This window comes from Ovis aries, chromosome 7 (assembly GCF_016772045.2).
Source record: "Ovis aries strain OAR_USU_Benz2616 breed Rambouillet chromosome 7, ARS-UI_Ramb_v3.0, whole genome shotgun sequence".
NCBI lineage: Eukaryota > Metazoa > Chordata > Mammalia > Artiodactyla > Bovidae > Ovis > Ovis aries.
This window is the reverse complement of record NC_056060.1, coordinates 30,617,977-30,638,968: the sequence shown is the minus strand read 5'-3', so window position 1 is coordinate 30,638,968 and position 20,992 is coordinate 30,617,977. Positions and strand designations below refer to the sequence as shown.

The 20,992-nt window shown below is 40.6% G+C and overlaps 1 protein-coding gene across 9 annotated transcripts in view; it reads right to left on the bottom strand.

Moving 5' to 3' along the window:
- Window positions 1–20,992, bottom strand: part of CDIN1 (CDAN1 interacting nuclease 1) — a 234,008-nt gene that overhangs the window by 44,669 nt on the left and 168,347 nt on the right. The window contains exon 12 of one of the 9 annotated variants that reach the window (XM_012181162.5): window positions 1–20,992. This exon is cut by the window's left edge and continues 8,645 nt beyond it. The exons of the other annotated variants lie outside the window; for them this stretch is intronic. The gene's annotated coding sequence lies outside the window, so the exon portion shown is untranslated. 9 annotated transcript variants of the gene reach the window in all.

Below are 20,992 nucleotides of genomic sequence, written 5' to 3'. Positions count from 1 at the left end.
CAAAAGCCCAAGAAGGCTACCAAGCGCCAACCATCATGTCTACATTCTTGTCAGCAGAAACAAACAAGTGGCAAAGCAGGGCCCCCCTTATTCTTCAAGGGTGCACAGGACACTTCTACTTATATTTCACTGCCAGAAATTAACCATATGGGTACATATTGCTGCAAGGGGAGCCAGTTTTTATTTTGGGTGATGATACATCCAGCCCAAACCAGGGATTTCTTTATTAAAATAGAAAGAGAAAAACAGTTACCAGGGGAGAATTAGCAGTTTCTGTCTAAGCAGGGCTAGATTTACGGAGGATGAACATTTTATAGAAGGGAAAGCTTGTTCTGGATGTCAGTGGAAGCTTGGGGTGACAATATGCATAGGGAATGAGTAAACACAAAGATTTTATGAAACAGAAAAAATATGTAATTTTTATAGTACAACACATTGCCTTTTCTTGCCAGTTAAATACCTTTAAGAGCTGAATCCAAAGCTCTGAGAACTAGATGGTAGAAAACAAATGCATATGTACAAGCTACCTTTGTTTATGTGTGTTTATATGTTATTAGACAACTGGATAAATGAGTCATTTGGAACCATGAAAACAGTTCCTTTAACTGAATATTAAAAGGGAAAAAAAAACCAAGAACATCACTGAAAGTCACATCATGTTGCAGAAAATACAGGTGCTTCAGCTTTATGCATTTATACAGAACAGATTTCACAGTGACACATCATGAGAGAAAGAAAAGTAAAAATGCTGTTTGGGGCTTAGTCCACAATGGACTCCCGAATTGGCTTGTTGGCTTTGCTAACTGATCACATCAGCGAAACCAACTTACAGAATGGACACTCCACTGTGTGCATTCAGTCAAGCTGATTCCCTCCTCCAACCCCAATGTTCTTTGTTTTTTGGAAGTCTGAGTGAAGAGGTTGAGTTATTGTTGCGATTTCTTGAACTGGGGGGCTGTTTTGGTGCACATATAGAGAATGGACACTGAGAGTCACCAGACCTGTACGGGATGCCCCAGAACATTCTATACGTTTGGAGGGCTTTTGCTGCCACCTCCCTCTGGTACTGTTACCACTGAGCAGTCACCACTGCTGTGGAAAGAAAAAGTGGTTGCTCAGTTATGCCCGACTGTGACCCTATGATGGCAGCCCGCCAGGCTCCTCTGTCCATGGGATTCTCCAGGCAAGAATACTGGAGTGGGTTGCCATGACCTTTTCCAGGGAATCTTCCTGACCCAGGGATTGAACCCGGGTCTCCTACATTGCAGGGCAATTCTTTACCATCTGAGCCAGGGAAGCACCAAAAGACACCTTTACACTGGGCTGCCATTCCCTTCTCCAGGTGATCTTCCCAACCCAGGGATCAAACTTGGGTCTCCTTCATTGCAGGCAGATTCTTTATCATCTGAGCCACTAGGGAAGCACAAAGGTTTGGCATTTCCTCTCAGTCGGGGAATCAAACCCCAGTCTCCCGCATGACAGGCGGGGATACTCACCACTAAACTAACAAGGGCTTACTAAGTCCTTGTCATTATACTAACAGCTGCTGTATACTGTTGGTATACTAACAACTGCTGTAAGGAGTAGCTAATTAAGAGACAACCTGAATTTCGGTGGAGCCAGAAGCTTATTCTTTGCCCAAAGTTGAGCTGCTCTTTACACAGAGAACACATACAGGGAGAGGACTCCAGCAAGCCTTGATGTCACCTCCAAGCTCCCCGAGCTCAATGGGGAAAGAAAGGAAGCTCCCTGACCAAAGGGGGTAGTTGGTGTGGTTTCTCACCACCACATGGAGGATATAGTGCAGCTGATGGCAGAGAAGTGGGGCGGCAGGGTGATGCCTTTAGGATCCCCAGAGAAGCTGGATCCTATGCTGTCTGGTCAGTCAGGGGAGGCCCTAGACTTCATCAGGTGCAGGAAGAGTATTACAGCTGTCCTAGGGAGCCCTCTCTTTTTACAAAGCCAAATGAGTCATCCTGACTCTTTATCAAGTGTGGCCAGCACTTATGGAGCAGGGCTGCATAAGCAACTATCATCCACAAATCACTTAGCCAAACTGCTGGATAAATAATAGATCTTACAGGCCTTCACAACTTTAAAGGACACTCAGGTGATCAAAGAAGACCTTGTTAGAAAGTGGCTAGCACCCGAGAGGCTCACTGCTGCAAGAAGGTTTTTTCAGGTATCTCACAGGAAGAAAGTACCTACTTGTAAACAAAAGAAAAAAAGTTGCAAGTTTAAAGGACAAGAGAATTTAAAAGCAGAAGGCAAGAAAGCAGCAATGAAAAGATATAAACAATTCAGGGATGCTTAACCACAAGGACATTCTTCCTGCCAGGTGTAGCTTGTCCAGTGGACCCTAAACTTTCAGATCCTTCCATTTAAGGAGTCTGACCATTTCTGATTTACTCTCTAGATAAGAGACCTGAAACACAGGTTGGGCCTACTGACAAGAATACCTACAGAATCTAAATGTGCCACCTGATGGCTGTGATAAACTCTGGGACCAGCCTCTGAAACTAAGACCATGCATAAAACCTTTTCTATATGTAAGAAACTCCATATTCACGACTGTTATATGATCCGTAAGATTTATTGTTGTTGTTTAGTGGCTAAGTCATGTCCGACTCTTCTGCAACCCCATGGATTACAGTTCACCAGGCTCCTCTGTCCATGGGATTTCCCAGGCAGGAATACTGGAGAGGGTTGCCATTTCCTCCTCCAGGGGATCTTCCTTCTCCAGGGATTGAACTCAAGTCTCCTGCTTGGCAGGTGGATTCTTTACCACTGAACCACCAGGGAAGTCCTTAGAGTCACTCATTTGGTATTGGTGGCAACCTCTACTTTATGTTTTTCCTTTCCCAATGTGAATATGGGCTTCTTCAAGAAACTATAACAAAATCTTACATATCCAATATACAGCGGTAGCAGTTAATATCGTGTAAAATTCTCTATGCTTTTTTTTCTACGCAGCAAGACGCAAACAGGGAAAGGAACAGGCTTTAGAAGATGTATAGCTGGCTGCATGAAAGCAGGACTGTGAGAATGATGATGAGGTGCCTTCATTCCAGCATCACGAAGGGATGGGGCTGCCCACGAGAGCATCTTCCCATGTCAGTGTGGTGCAACTTCGGGTAACTTCCCTCCCTGACTCCCCGACAGAGCCTCCTTGAAGTGCAGTAATGAAAGCATTTCCCTCGAATTCGTTGCTTTTCTGGCTTGTGGCAGCAAAGAAGAAAGACCATATCATCTGCGGGCTGATGAAAACTTGAATAGCTGTACACTGTCACCAGATCATTTGGAGGAAAAATGATAAATGCCCCAAAGAAAGCCCTGGGATGCTATATGTAAATCCAAGGTAAGAAGAGCCAACAAGGTCTGTGACAACATTAAGCCAGTTACTAGCAATGAAGCAATTATATGCGCGACTGAAACAATCTATAATGACAGCTATAACAAAGGCACAAGGAAGAGGGCAGGGGCCCACTTGGAATAATCTGAAACATCTAGTGTCCTGAGAGGAGAAGAGTATGACCTATTCCAGAGCTTGAGGGTCAGAATGATCTGGAATTATAAGCAGAGGCTGAAGGTACTGTATCACACAACTTTCTAATTATCAGTGCTTTAGCTCCGGTGAAGGCATACCTTATAAAGTGACTGGCGGCAAGGAGTCACAAAGGGAAATACAAGCTCACTGAATAGAAACAAGAGGAAGGAAGGTAAAACATAAGAGCATAAAAATTATCTAATTATGTAAAAAGTGATGATATCTGACTAGGGCCAGGGTGTTGAGAAAAGGCCAATGCCCCTACACTACTTGAAGGAGAAGAAATTGCTACCCCCTTTCTGTGATGGGCAGGTTAAGATACGTATCATCTTTATGTATCACCTTTATGATTCCATGGTCTGAGTTGGGAGCTCTATTATTTGCATAATATCCTAAATATTATGAATGTGAAAAGTGATTTAAAGAAGAGTTAATAGTAATGATAATAACAACTCACATTTATTTGGGGCTTGTGAGTCTCTTCACAGAAGGAAAAGCTTTAGAGGTCAATGAAGTCCATAGTAAGAATGGAGGTGGGAAATGAATAAACACTTAGAGATTCTATGTAGTAGATAAATGCAGAATCTTTACAAGGCAATATGCTACCTTTTTTTGCCTGTGCAATATCTTCAGAGATCAGTCAAAAGCTCTGAAGACCACATGGCAGAAAACAAACGCATATGGACAAGTTACCTTTGTACCTTTGTTTATGTTTGCTTATATGTTACCAGACAGCTGGATGAGTCATTTGGCATCCCGGAAATGACTCTTTTAATTGCATATTAAAAAGAGCAACCAAAACAATCACTAAACATCACATCAAGGTGCAGAAAATACAGATGCCCTAAAGCTTTATCCATTTATAAGAGAGCAGATCTCACACGACAGAAGAAAATTAAAAACATTACTGAGTCTACTGTGTTTTTTATATCTTAACTCATTTCATCATGAGGATGTTCATCACAGTGTTGTTTATGATGACTTCTTAAATATTCATACAGACAATAGTTATGGAGAAGGAAATGGCAACCCACTCTGGTACTCTTGCCTGGAAAATCCCATGGATGGGGAAGCCTGGTAGGCTACAGTCGATGGGGTCGCAGAGTCAGACTCAACTGAGCGACTTCACTTCACTTCACAGACAACAGGCTAAAGACATCATAATAGTTCTATATAAGCACTAGGAACCTATTTACAAAGGGTAAAGTAGAACTATACACACTATACACGAAAGGAAAGAAAGAAAGTGAAGTCGCTCAGTCGTGTCCGACTCTGCGACCCCATGGACTGTAGCCTACCAGGCTCCTCCATCCATGGGATTTTCCAGGCAATAGTACTGGAGTGGGTTGCCATTTCCTTCTCCAGGGGATCTTCCCGACCCAGGGATTGAACCCGGGGTCTCCCGCATGAAAAGCAACCTCAATAGCCTCTGAAGAGAACATATGAGTATGTAATAGTATATACAATATAATTCCATTTTGTCAAAGTGTTAACAGTAATAACGTGTACAAATTGGTATTATGATGTTTTATGTTCTTTTCTACTTAGTTGGAATTTATTTATTTTTAGAATTAAAAAAAAGCATAATTATTATTATCAGAAAAAAAGCATAATTTTTTCAAATGATGGGTATGTTTATAGAAGTTAAAAGAAAACTTTCTCCCACAAAAGGAAGAAAATATTAGCAAACATTTGTGAGGAACATAAGAATATCTCCAAAGAGGAGCTAATTTGAGAAAGACTCACCTAGATACGGGCTTGAAATTCAAAAAGGAGAATTCCTATCAGCAGATAGCATCTTACGAAAAGGACACACCTGTAGACTACAATCTTGGCCATTTGAAGCCAGATTCTACCTCTGAGCACTTGTGAGCACAGATCCAGGGGTCAAGGGCACCTCTTTTCTGCCTCCATCTCAGCCCCTTGTATAGGAGCTCGTTCTTTGACCCTGATGTCCCTAAGCTCACTGCTGGGATCCCTACACTCTTGCCTGGGTCTTGGTATGGTGGAATGCTCATTTTGCTCTCAGAGAGCCCCAGCCAAACACAGAAAACCCTCAAATAACTTGAATACCCCTGGAATGAAGTCCATGTACAGGCAGCCACTTTTATAGCATGTAAAGAGAATATCCTTTCACCTCCCCCCCACCAAATATGCAAAAACAAAAACCATTTTCATGGGTAGTTTCTCTTGGTGAGTTTCTAATCCTTCTGAACTGATGGTTAGGGCATTTGACAAGCTATTCAGTTAGGTTTAACAGTATTCAGAAAACTGTGTATTTTATGTTATACAAAGAAATTTAACAGATAAAAGATATACGGTATCACATTTAGACCACATGAAGGTAAAAACTTAATACAGTGCAAATGAATGTAAAGAGTGTACTCTTTCTTTGGATGACTTAAAAAAGACAGATCCATGGCTTAAATGCTTTGAACTCTTCAAAGGAAAACCCTATTCAACACAAAGGTGATCTATTCTTTGTGTACATGGATACATGCTCAGTTGTGTTCAACTCTTGGTGACCCCACTGACTGTATCCTGCCAGGCTCTGTCCATGGGATTTCCCAGTAAAAATACTGGAATGGGTTGCCATTTCCTACTCCAGGGAATCTTCCCGACTCAGGGATTGAACCCATATCTCTTGGGTCTCCTGCATGGGCAGGTAGATTCTTTACCATTGCGCCAACTGGGAAGATTGATCTATTCCCTAGATGAAATGTACTGCTGCCTTTATGAGGATTTGAAGGGGAAGAAAAAGTATTGCATATGCATAATATATATTAAATTGTACAAAAACAGCCTAACTTGCACATGCATACACACCATTCAATCAATTTTTACATAATTTGATCATGCCTTTCCTTATGTTATTAAAAATGACACTGAGGCACAGAGAGGCAAAGTGCCCCACTCAGTTCAGAAACTTGCTTTTCTACAATGTAGAGACTGTTCCTAATAAAACAAAACCCAGAAATTCAAGACAACCTAACTTCCAAGATTATCAGTTCACTGTTTAACACTTCAGCTGCCTAGAACATCTTAAGGGTCCAGGCTTCCCAGGTGGTTCAGTGGTAAAGAATATGCCTGCCCATGCAGGAGATGTGGGTTGGATCCCTGCATCAGGAAGATCCCCTGGAGGAGGAAATGGCAACCCACTCCTTTATTCTTCCCCGGAAAACAGAGGAGTCTGGTGGGCTACAGTCCATGGGTCACAAAGAGTTGGATATGACTGAGTATGCTCACACATCTTAGGGTCAGAAGCTACTTCCAGCTTTGGAGGTATGGGGTAGAGTGGAAAATTTTAATCCTCATGCATCAATTTGCTGGCTTGGTAAGAGCTTAGCATTACATTGCTTAATAAAATCAGAGGAAAAGGCGCTGCTAGAAATCTTTTAGCTCATTAGCAGTAGTTCAGTATTTTTTTTTAAACTCAACTAAATTTTGTTTTTTAACACTACTATAATTATACATGACTCACAATATATTTCTATCAGACAGCATTGCTTGGACTATTTCGATACTGAGTGTGATGGTTAATTTTATGTGTTGCCTTGACTCATCACGAGGTGCCCAGATTAAACATTATTTCTGGATGTCTGTAAGAGTGTTTCTAGATGGGATTTGTATTTGAATTGATGGACTCAGGAGTGCAGACTGCCCGCTCCAATGTGAGTAAGTATCAAATAATTGTTGATGTCTAAGAGCAAAAGGTAGAGGAATATTTTGTATTCAACCAGCAGCAAATAAGAAAGGAGTCTGCAGGGGCTCCATCCAGTGACTACCACTCATCTTGGGAGACTTAACAGCATCCTGGTGTCAGGGCTTCCACCATCATACTGTATGCCTAGATTTTTGTTTGTTTATTCTCCAACATTCCAGCGTCTACAACTCCCACCAGCATTCCATTCCCGAGCCTCCATAACCCTGACCATTATCCCCTCCATGGAAGACAGAGCAGAGGCGTGAGGCGACCCGGCTCTGGTGGGTGACAGTGAAGTGTGGGAGGAGTCTTGACCCTCTGAGAGCTGCGTGGCCATTATGAAGTAACTGACCTGCAGGCAACTGCTACCATGGTTCACAAATTTATTGTCAGGTTCCAGCCTCTAGCTGTTCTCTGATTGTTCTAAATACTTGACAAACTGAAGCCTTTTCACTTTCCGTTGAAATTGCCTCATCTCCCTGTCACAGCGCCATGGGGGACTCCATTACTTTTCTGACTTCTTTCCCCTCCTGACAAGTCATTTAGCTGGCTTCTTGTTGTGAAGGCTGTCCATGTCAAATTAGCCGGGGCCCCTATTGTCCTTATTACCACTCGAAAAGCCATCATGAGTAATGCTACGGGGTCCCTCAGTTGTCATCATTTGTCAGAAAGAAAGGGAGTGTGGTTACATATAGCTGACAGGTAATTTCGGTGTCTACAATTACCCCAATTAGTCTTGTCATAAACAATTCGATAAATGCACACCAATACAAACAGATAAACACACCAAGGTCTCTCACTATTAATGCTGTGTAATGGGTAAATCAGTGATATGATGCTATATTTTATTTATTTATTTCTTAAACTATCCTCAGCTGTGAAGCTGGCGCTTGCTACCTGGTCAGCACAAATTGTACCATCTACTTTCATTAGCTCATCACCACAGGAAAATCTGAAAGGCTGTGACAAAATTCATTTAGAGAGAGAGGGAAAGAGCGGATTGTTATAACACCTGCTTTAGGCAAGGCTACAACAAAGGTTTTCTTTTTGTCAGTTCTGGGCAACTATGGGCTTCAAAGTTGACTACTTTGTTAAAAGTGCAACATATGAAATATGATAGGAATAGAGAAATTATATCCATACTGAAGTCAGAAACATGATTTGAAAAAAAAATATATATAAAAGCCTGGTGCCAATGTACCACTCAGCAAAAAAAAAAAAAAAAAAAGACTGTGGGCTGGCAGTTTCATATATAAGATGATTTCAGTTCTCTCCAACTACTGATTCCCATTTTTTTTTTTAAAGCTGCACCTTAAATATAAAACTTGCCATGTTCACTGTCAAAGCTATCATCTGCTCCAGCATGGACTTGCTTAACGAAGGTATCAACAGTATTCCTTGCTGGACTAGGCATAGAGGTGATTAAGACTCAGTGAGAGTAGAACACTGTTCACTCACGGCGCTCTAAACACCAGGGATCGAATCTGTTTTAACACAACACCCTCTAGGAGGACTCTCCAGTCAGGCCCCGTACTCAGTCTCAAGTGTAACACCATGATGTTCACGCTCGTGGTCCACAGAAATAGGTGCTCAAGACCCAAGATCTGTAGGGTTCCCCGCGCCCTGTTTGCTGACCGTAATCTTAAGTGATGGCTGAAAAACCCAACACAAGGAGATTGTTGGAGGAAATTGCTCTTGGCAACTATTTGTTCAAGCTCAAGATTTTTTTTTTTTTAAACCAACACTAAGAACCCACCAGAAAATAGGACAGGTCTCCCTAATGAGTAATCTATTTTAGCACAGTCTTGTCTAGGCATGACAGTTTACTGAGAGGCTTGAAAAACTCGTAATTACCAGTGTTACAGGGCAATTAATGTATATTACACTGCACTACTCATGGCAGCAACTGTCATTTTCTCAATAAAAATGAGTACTCTTCAGCTAAAGGTGACATTAATTGGGACTTTAATGACTATGCAGAGGAGCTGAAGCCAAATATGAACAAAACAGCGATTCAATGAGCGACTTCAGAAACGAGAAAATTGTACTAAAATGAGATTAATTGCTGTTTAGAAAAAGGAAAGAACCTAAAAAGCTATTAAATTGCAGGGTTTGGGTGCCCGGGTGATGGTTGTGATGTTAATCTTGCATTCTCACAGCAGGCAAATATTCACTAAATTCAGAGCCTTTTGACAGCAGGAAAAATCATGTATGCTTAACTTCAATCCATCAAAAATATATTTCAGCTTTTATCAGTGTTCTAAATACTTCTGCAATTTCAAAAATTACTGCTCCATTCCTTGGCTGTCATCATGCAAATGTGAACACTGTCAATATTGCTATGAAAAATTTCCCAGCTTCAAAAGGCCTACATCAGTGATAAAGAAAGAAAAACGTGAAGATTAGAATTGCAAAACACACACTACTAATATAACAGAAATCAAACAATAAGAATTTAATGTTTAAGTTGTGGAAACTGCTAAAATAGAAAATGATGGGGTGGTTTTTTTTTTTTCCAGTAGATAAATCAAAGAAAAATAATTCTGAAATTCTTTCAAAACTTGTAACTTGATGCTTAATTAATCATCACCAATAATTAGGACAGAATTTTGCATCTTGACTTCAGGTGCTGTAATTGTTAATACTTCTCTCTTGTTTCTAAAACCTTTATCCTTGCTTCTTGGTTCTTGAAAACAATTATATAATTGCTTTTCTTTATGGCCTTTTCAAATATCATGATGACTGTATACACAAAACACGGCACTTAAACTTTGACATGTAAGAGGGATAAAAAGATTTGATAACTCCAGAGTTACATACTCTGCAACTTGAATTCTTTTTTTTAAAAGAAAGGACAGCAACTTGCTAATTTTGTTAAAGACGGAGTTTTCAAAACAGTTATATTTGGCCAGAAACGTGGTTATTTGCTGCCCCAATAAAAAAGATCAGGCTTGATTTTAGAATACTGTGCACTTTCTTACTGCATAAGCAATTCTGTTTGTTCTGCATTTTAATATTTAAAGACTCTTCTCATCTACAGTTTAGGTCAGGGCTCGAGACACATTAACACACTCAAGAACCACATCCACTAAATGACAGGGGGAGGTGAAATAGTGTACTTTCCATCTTTAAATCAATGATAAACCCTGTCTCTTCTAAAAATCCAGAAATACAAATCACCTGACCTCCATTATGAAGACTGGTTATTGGCCACTTGTCTGCCAGACTATACTTATAAGGCCACTGGGGGACAGGAGAGGGGAGTGGGGAGAGAAACACACGCATATCCACGTGCTCGAAGAAGGGATGTTCTAAGTTTAATCTTCCAGCTGTTTCATTCACTAAAAATGCTCTTTCTTGAGTTCTCAATCTGAGCTTGAGCATAATCATCTTTGTAAAACAAGTTGCTTCCCGGGTCCTGCCTTTCCCAGTTCTACCTGCTCCTCCTCTTCCTCCAATTTCCCCCCCTTGTATCTAGACTTTTATGTTAACGGCACAATTCTTCCTCAGGAGTTGAACAAATGTCCTTTTTAGTCCTTTTTTGGGGGGTGAAAAGGGGCCTTTGTTATTCATTGCGCCATTTCAAAAACTAAGCTTCTCTCCTACCTCAAAAACAGCTTTATTTTAAGGACAAAAAATTCACCAGGCTCCCCCTAAAAGTCTTTTCAGGCCGAGTTCTTAGAGAAGACAGGTGCCTTTGGCTAAATTATCTCTACTGACAAACCATTCACATAAATTTGCTTTTTAAAAAACAACTACATGTCAATAGTTTGATTCCATTTTGTCTATGCAAATACCATTGATAAAACTTTCAATGGAAGTTCTCAGGGAGTGGAAGAGTTCCAAACTAGGTATTGAAACGGGACTCAGGAATGGGATACTAATTCACCAAACTTGCCAAGAATGATCTAACCCAGGAGCCATACAAAGGCAATTGCGAACCATGTACATGATCCCAGATAATCCCTTATACTGTATCTCTCCTCGGATCTCATCTCCATTCTGCAGTTGACTGCATGAGGCTCCATTTGGGGCCGCAGGTTTTCTACTTGCAAAAAAAAAAAAAAAAAAAAACAAACCCAAAAACAAAACCAGGAGGAACTTTGTCATGCTAAATTTGCTGCATGAGAACTCAGTGCTGAGCACTTGGCAGACACACCAGCTCCAATGTTGTGGAGCTGGTGTTAACCAGGAATGTTAACGATTGGAATAGACCTCTAAGGAGAGTTCCTAAAATGAGTTTATTTGATACTGTTGTTCAGTTGCTGAAATTCTTTACCCCTCACAGTGGCCTCGGTGGTGCTGTGAGAAAAGGTGATCACACTGAATCCATGTGAAAGGCTTGTACGAAAAAGCAGGCATCACTGTTCTCCGCTGAGGTTGAAATTTCATTTTTAACCTCATTATTATTTTGTACCAGTATCATAAGTCTTTCTTCCAAACTACTATTTGGTGGGTTAAATTTCTTATTCAAGACCCCTCCTAAGACTGAAACGTAACACAATGGGCATCAATCTCACAATTGACAGATCATGTTTAAGCTGGGAATAGTGACAAGTTACTGGGACTCTTTTTTAAAAAAATAAAAATAAATTCCAGGAGATTAGTAAGATGCATTTTTAGATACATACCCTAAGAACATTATAAACTCAGTGAGAAGCCAAACTGGAATATCTCAAGTTTGGAAGATGAACAATATTTTGATGTGCCAAGGCTAATATATTATATGTTTCGAGTCTTACTATTAAGACCTGTAGCAACTGTTTTAAGAGATGAGTAGAAATGAAACAAATGGTAAATGTTTATTCAGTCACACAGTTCTGAAAGAAAACAACTGTTAATTTGCATTCGCTTGGGATCAGTTAGCAGACTGCTTTTTAAGAGCTATCACCTCTCAGCAGCCCATAAAAGACGAAGCTTTCATTCGCTCCCCTACTACCTGCTCTGACTATATGACATTTAATTTAAATTTATTTTCTATTCACCATGAATATCCAACGAATCAAAAATCATTTTGACATAAGTACTGTTCTTTGTTGGTTAGTCTGTAGTGGAGAAAGCGGCAGGCTAAACACCTGCGGGTCAGTGCAGAGATGCAGTCTCGTGGACTCTATCTTCCAATATGGAAAATTCTAGCATGACCAACTTGAGGTACCATCTGAGTCATCAGATAAATTACATTTATATGACTTCAGTGCAGTCAGAAGTTATGCTGCATAAATAAAAGTTTAATGACCTATTTATGTGGGTGATAGAATGTAAGCCAGCTCAATGAGAGGAACTCTTAACTGTGGAGAGTAAAAGTCTCTGATTCCTTTGTTAATTAACTTCCCCCTTCTCTTAAGTAAGATGAGGAAGAAAGAAAAAAGGGCATTTAGTTGGGCTTCTGGAGGGCAAGGGGAAGGAAGGGCTATGTAACTAAAGAGAGGTCTGTACAGGCTTTTTTGCCATCTAGCAATTCCAGAAGGAGTTTCCTGGGGCATCCCCTCGCTCGTCTTCTCAGGAATTTATGAGACTTTAGAAAAAGCTGACTCGAGCAGGAAGTCTGTTATGGAGAGCTTTCCTGGAAGGCAAGACCAATTAACCCTGACTAAAAGAGAGAAAAAAAATCTTGAGTAAAGAGGATGAGGGGACCGAGAAAAAAGGCTCGAAGTGAGAAGTGGGACTAAGAAGGTCTATGCAGCTGTACACCAGTGACAGGGAGGACGACAAGGGGGGTGGGTGGAGTGGTTGTCATGACAGGGAAAGTTAGAGCAGGGAGGAAAGGAAGATGTCATCAGATCACTGCTTCTTCATCAGGGTCTGCTTGGCTTGAAGGAGTCTTTGTTCCCTGAGTCAGCAAAGAGATGAGGCATTAAGAATTGCACTCAACTTCAGAACCTAGATCTCGAGCAAACCAGGGGAATCTACTTCCAAAGCGAGCACTGCACGAGAAGACGGCCCCAGAACAGAAATGTTCTGGGAATCACCCAGTTTACCCAACCCAGATGAAAGGAAGAGTGACTCACTGCAGAGCATAAGCTTCCAACTGCAATTTAAGCCAAAATTTGGTGGCAAAAAGCCACTGAACCAGTGCTTTCCAGTATACTCACACTTCTCTTTCTGAAGGCGCTACTACAATTGGACACTCAGATTCAGAGCTTCAGGAACTAATTCTAAGTTTACTTTCCCTCAAGATTTCCAACTCTGAGCCTCAACTTTTTCTATTGCTTGATTCTGTTTCTGTTCTATTTCCAGCTGGGGAATACTCATTTCACTGCCTGCTTCAGTTCAGTTCAGTCGCTCAGTCGTGTCTGACTCTTTGGGACTCCATGGACTGCAGCATGCCAGGCCTCCCTGTTCATCACTAACTCCTGAAGTTTACTCAAACTCATGTCCATTGAGTCAGTGATGCCATCCAACCATCTCATCCTCTGTCATCCCCTTCTCCCAGCATCATGGTCTTTTCAAATGAGTCAGCTCTTTGCATCAGGTGGCCAAAGTACTGGAATTTCAGCTTCAACATCAGTCCTTCCAATGAATATTCAGGACTGATTTCCTTTAGGATTGACTAGTTGGATCTCCTTGCAGTCCAAGGGACTCTCAAGAGACTTCTCCAACACCATAGTTCAAAAGCATCAATTCTTCAGTGCTCAGCTTTCTTAGCAATGCCTAAAAGGTCATACAAGATAAGAGGGCTGAGTTTCTCCTGTACTCTCAAGCTGGAATAGGAATGCTTCCTTTCTTATCCTGGGCCTCATCTTAGGATGTCAAATTTCACTGTAACTCTCGGTGAGGGGAAACCATTCTTTTTACTCACAAGTTTGTACATACATTCATTGTCTACTGACACTAACCACTACAGACACACAACTAGAACAAAAAGGGCTGGGCAGTCTAACTTTAGAACTCTTCATCTAGGTGGCACCAAGCACTAGTAAAATAGCATCTTTCTCAGGAATACAAAGCATTTCTTGATGTTTTGATGCACTGAATCTCATCTCAAGTCCATGTCTGCCCATTTAAAATCTATTAATGCCATGTATATGCTTTTATCAATAAAAATGGAAGGAATGAAGTTCTTGGTAAAAGCAAATACAAAAAAAGCTTGGTTAAATAGTCAAAATATTCATTCTGTGGCTATTGATTTAAGGTTTAAAATAAGTAAATCAGTTAGAATGGGTTTCCCTCATCTAGCACCATTACATGAGTTTTAGAGGTTTGTTTATTTTAATGTCATGGGACAGATACATAAAGCATAAAAATGGAGGGATTTGGCTTTTTATATTAGCAAAAAGTCAAATGCTTTTTCTTGTTCTATCTATGATATATATTTTTAACCTCTGAGGTGTCCACTCAACCACCCCACAGCTCCAGCTCCTGGTGTCCACAGTTTTCCCTAATTAGTCTAGTAGGTGCTTGTCTCACTTGTCACCAGCTGAGTTATCAGGCTGGGCCTTTTCTACAATACAGCTGCTTGTTTTTTAAAAGTTTTGGAACTGGTAATTCAGGAAATTAAAATGGGAAGATGTGTTTGAATTGGCTAAACAGCTAACATTCTTAAAACTGTCCTTACTTGGAATGAGGACAGCTGGTGAGAATCGGCCTCCTTTTCCTGCAGACTCGTTTTCTAAGTCCCAGTCAGTGCCTCAGTACCCCTGATATCCTCCCACCCCCCACGCCCCACGCCCCTTCAACCCTGCACAGACTGGCAGCTCCTTGAGGGGAGGTCCCTCATTCATCCTTGGATGCCTGGTACCTGGCACATGCCTGGTACATGGTCAACAGAACAGTTATGTTGAACAATAAGCAAAGCAATCCTAGCTCTGACACTAATGAATTAGTCTTAGACAAGTCATTTTATCTTTCTGAGGCTTTGCTTCCCTATCCGTTAAAATGCTTTTGTTTCCTAAAGGCTAAAAAAAAAAAAAAAAAAAAAAAGAATGTGGAAATGCTGAATAAATGTACAAGATTCCTACAGCTGTTGTTAATAATTACCATTTGGATTTATACACCATTCAATGGGAGAAACAAGAGCCAGTCTTATGGTCTCCACAGTTTTACCATAAGGAGCTTATAAAGCTCTAGTTTCCTCAGAATTGTAAGATGTGAGGCCACACCCACCCAGTTTTCTGGTTTTGTTTTCTGTCCCCATCTCCTGCATGCTCCCTCACTCCACCTCACCCCAACCCCAGCTCCAAATCAACTCACAGATCTCTTCTAGGTTTTGGATCCTGCTCGGAAAGAAGCGACATTGCTTAGATGACTGTTTGGGAGTTTTTACATGCACGCACTTTCCTTACGATAACACAATGCTTCTGCAGAATGCACCCTGGCTCTGCTGAAAGTCTGGATTTTGCTGAGGTGACCAAAAAGGCAAGTGGGACCTAATCAGTACCACGTCCCCCTCTCTCTCACACCAAGGCTCCTTATTTACCAAACCCCCAGTCTTTCATATCACATGTCCTCTGCTCAGCTGCCCAGTGAAAGGAACAGGAATAGAGGAAAATGAGCATGAAGAAAGAATACTTGCATATATATATATATAGGATGCACGTGTGCTCGGTCATGTCCAGCTTTCTGTGACCCTACGGACTGTAGCGTGCCAGGCTCCTCTCTCCGTGAGATTTTTCTGGTAAGAATACTGGAGCGGGTTGCAATTTCCTCCTTCAGGGTATCTTCCTGACCCAGGGATTGAATCTGCATCTCCTGCATTGGCAGGCAAATTCTTTACCACTGAGCCACGGGGGAAGCCCTATATATTGGATATATACATATATATTGGATATATATACATATAAATAGATAAATACACATACACATACCACCTTTCCAGGGTTGGCTGAGAGCCACTAAGCTGTATCTAACAAAATACACTGACCTACCTTTAAAAAAGCAAACACACTAAAACATACCAAGAACCACCATTCAAGTACTGATGTTATTGTTCCTCCATTCCTTATGTTCAAACACTAGTAACAGAGAATTACCTGATTTCAGACTGAACGGTGCCAGACTTCATAAGAGAGCATTTATCTAGTATAGAATGAATAATTTCCATAGACAGCTGAATTACTTGAGAATCTACACAAGTAACTGGAACTTCAGAAACCCTGGCGCACTTAAGTGCCTCACACTCCCCCCATGCACTCGAAGAAGAAAGGCACTGCAGGTGAATCCAGGGCCGGGAATTATTTTTTAAGTCAGTAGAGCAACACAAACACATTGTTTGCTTTATGTCATCTGGTTTGTCTTAATCATGAACTAAAAATTCATTTACAGTGCTGTATACAAATGCCCTGTTTACAGCAGGATCGTACGCTGCTTGCTTGAAATCGATACATTAAAATTAAGAACAGAAATCCACCTTAATGGTCAAAGACAACCAATAACAAAACCACTAAATTCCAGTTGTCAAACATCATTGAATATGTATGTTTCTGTTTTTTTTTTTTTTAAGAGTAATTATTAAAACTAAAGCGATATGAGTGAGTGTTTATGACTTCCTATTGAAAAGCCCAAATTACAAAGCACTCATTCCAGGTTGAAGAAAATCACGTGGCCATCCCTGTGCAACGGCCTAATGACTTTATATCCTCTTGTCAAACCTCAGCAGTTTTATTTGTAGTGATACATGCCGGAGAAGGTTGGAGGTTAAAGTTGATAGGAGGGGCAACAGGAAAATCAACCAACTCCTTTCAGGAGATTACAACCTTTAACATATTTGGGTCTGTCGGCAGTTTCTGCAAACTTTACAAGTCTGTGATTGGTGGTGTTTTTCAAAAACTGATCCTCAAATCAGAGGTCAGATGAACCTAGTAAATGTCCTTTCACTTTGAAACAATCCCAAGTGGTTAATGTACTCCCCAGTTTATAGCTCTTGGATTTTTTCCCCCCGTGCCTGTAGTAAACACACACACACACACACACACACACACACAACCCCCTACTCTTTATTTTTCAAGTATCTGAGATCTTGGAAAAGTGAAATTACTAACCCCCAGTGCATGATATGGCTCCAAAAGCAAGGAAGCATCTGTTGGAAGAATAAATAAATAAATAAATACAAGAAAGAAGAAAACAGAAAAAAGAAGAATAAAGTCCCCCTGCGGGAGACAAACTTTGTTTGGGCTCTTGGGCAAGGAGATGTTTCATGAGTGCACTGGTGCTGTCCTCCAAGAAGTGTTTAGATTCTCCATAGCGTCACGCTGAACGGAGGGGGATATCTTAACTACAGTGCTGGCATCACAAACCAAGACCCAAGCAAAAACATATCCTTGCAGCACCTACTCTCCTTGACTTGGCATACACTGGTTCCCTTAAAGGTAGACCCAGGATTCAGTACTGCTAGTTACCTTTAACTAAATGTGACTTTTGTGCCAGTCACTATATACATGTGCGCTCACTAAATTCTCATAAGAATCAAACTGGGCTCATTTTACAGATGTGCAAACAAAGAGGAGAGAAACAATCTGCCCCAGGCCACACTGACAGCAAGCAGCCAGCTGAGAATTAAACTCTCCTCGTCCTTCTCTCGTACCTGAACTCTTTCTACTCATCTGTATTGCTTCTTTCTTTACAGGGCTTCCCAGGTGGCTCAGCGGTAAAGAGTCTGCTTCCAATGTGAGTCCTGGGGCGGGAAGATCCCCTGAGGAGGAAATGACAACCCACCCCAGTATTCTTGCCTGGGAAATCCCATGGAGAGAAGAGTCTGGGGGGCTACAGAGGAGCCTGGAGGGTTACAGTCCACAGGATCACAAAAGAGTTGGATACAACTTAGCGACTGAACAACAACATATTGGTTCTTAGGTTGTAACCGATGATGTAAATAATTTCTAGACTGTCCCCCTTTGTATTTAAAATTTTTAATCATCACTGTGCGTTGATTTTAATGCACAGTGAGTACTATGCAGCATGCAAGAGGACAAGAAAGCATGAAACAACCTCAGGTCCTGGGTCAGCATGTGGCTAGAGTTGGAGGTCTAGTAATATTACTGGCTACTAATTGTTAAGAAAAATGTTTTAGGACTTCAAGAGTTCTCTATGTCAAGGTGATTGATAACAGTTATATAATTACTAAACACTTGTGACATTAAAACAATCCCTACATAAATCCCATGCCTTTTTAAAAAAATTTGCCCAACTCATAGATTATAGAATTTGATGCTGGGTGACCACCTCATTGGACCTCAGTTTCTTCATTTGTAAAATGTGATGTTTATCCACAGGAAGTGTTGGCTAGCTATAAGAAGTTTAAGTGTGAATTTTTTCTTTTTTTAATCCCCCTGCTTAATTCTAGTGATTGAGCTCAAAGTTTCTCAAAGAAATAAGAGACACCTACACTTATGAATGAAACGAAGAGGAAAAACACAACTTTAAGAAAGGTTTACTTTTAAAAAAGGAACAGGAGTGAATGAAAATCCTGGACCAACTGAAAGTCATGCAGTGCTGCCTCTTTTTTTTTGTGAATCCTTGTAATGGCACATAAATGCTTTAAAAATAAATTGATTTAGGAATGACCCGAAAGGCAAACCATTTTCTCATGTAGAAGGGTATGTCACAAGTGTTATGGGAAGCATCAACTTGTATTTAGAGAGTTTAACAAATGTTTTCCAAACATTGCCACTCACTGTTTGAAGGTGAGGAAACACATGCTGTTTGAAACTTTTTTTTTTTAAATGCACTAACGACTGAGAAATTGCCAACCTGAAAATGCTTTTGTTATTTAAAAGTACATTCCATAAAGATATTTGATAAAAGATGTTCCAGTTTTCACAGTAACTTGGTTTCCTTTACTCACAGTGTCTAAGTGTGTACATACATATCATATAGATAACAGATCCTTTTGCTTGTTTTTATTTGTTTGCTTCCATTTAACATAGATAAAGTGTTAAGGGAAAGAACACAGGACAGCAGAACTCGGAAGCCCTCGGTTCAAGCCTCAGTGGAAATAAACTGGACACTTGAAAGGGCAAATGGTTTAAATGCTACTCAATACTCTTGAGTTTACCTGCTTCTGTTATGAACACCCTACTTTCCAACTCAAATTTCACAGTGAAAGACAGGACAACACAAGTCCCTAATATCCAAATCTGTTTTGTTTTTCCCATCTCGACTGAACTGCCTTTATTCTTTTCCATCTTCACACTTCTTTTCCATTTCACACTTTTGAACTTCAGCAAGAACCTCCCATTTGGTCTCCCTTCCCCAGTCTTTCTTATATTTCCACAGTCGAAACAAACAAACAAAATCTCCCACAAACCAAACACCTCTAATTGGTCTTCCACACTGGGGCTTAACAATATTTCTAAATAACAGATCTAATTGTGTCAGCAACTTGCTATAAAAAACCTATCTGTACTGCCCCAGAGACAATGTTTGAAGTCTATGGCATCATACAAGGTTTTAATCTGGTTCCTGATTGCTGTGCTCTAATCATACTAAAAGCTGTTGGTAGCTTCAGTTCTTCCAAACCTCTGCACATGCTGTCCCTTCTGTTCAAAACACTGTTCCCCATTCATCTTCCCCTCTAATCTAAGCTAGGGTGTGCAGGAATTAGCCTTCTGTATTTTCATCATATACTCCAGGCACATCTCAATCTTAGTCCTTTCATGCTGTAATTGCTGGTTTGCTTGCAACAATTGCTGTTTACTGGTCTGCATCCCCCACTAAAATCAGCTCATTGAGAGCAGGAATTGTATTTTGGGGGAATCTCTGTATTCAGAGGCCTAGGAGAGTGCTTGGTTTATGGCTGGCCCTTAGCAGATTCTGATCAATAATTATCTGAGCGATAGAATGAAAGGCTAAAGCTCTACTTTAAAGATATGTCTAGTAGGAAATTATGTGACAGGCAAATCTCATGCCTCTCATTTTAATTTCCGAATATTTACAAGATCTTAATCTTTAAGCACATTTTTAGTTTGTGAATACCATATCACAGAATGGGTATATAATGGAAAACAATGACAAACTGACCCATCTTCTATAGGGCTCTACCCCTGATCTGGTAATGAATAAATAACTTAATGTAAATATTTTGGTGATGAAAGTGAATCACTGCTTATATTATACAAATACTGGGAAAACTGCAAATTTTTTTCCATTTAGTTTTATTAGAATGCATAAGAACTCTTTGATGCTTAAATTGCATGTATGTGCTGACTGGGTTGTCACTAAGGCCCATCTATCATAGCCTGGTCATATATATATTCTGAAGTACACAGACAACAAGAACATAACCACTTATCCACCATTTCTGCTTATCCACCCTTACTGGCTTACTGATGTTGTACAAAAGCAGCGGGAAATGATATTATAGGTGCTCAGCTGTTTTGAGGAAGGAAGTAGGAAGCTAGATACTGTAGCATTCATATCAATAGCCAGATACCATAAAAACGTCACACTACAGCCAAAACATTCAATGCTTCTGATCTCACATAGGCTAAACAGAGTTATACAGAAAATGGCAGTACACTTGAGGGCCAATCTCAAAGCTACAGTCTCGAGTGTGAAGGACTCAGACTCAGAGGGATCTAATTCAATTCAAGCGTTTATTGAGACATATTGATGCTTTCAAACTGTGGGGCGGGAGAAGGCTCTTGAGAGTCCCTTGGTCTGCAAGGAGATCAAATCACAGTCAATCCTAAAGGAAATGAATCCTGAACATTCTTTGGAAGGACTGATGCTGAAGCTGATACTCCAATACTCTGGCCACCTGATGGCAAGGGCCGACTCACTGGAAAAGCCTCTGATGCTGGGAGAGA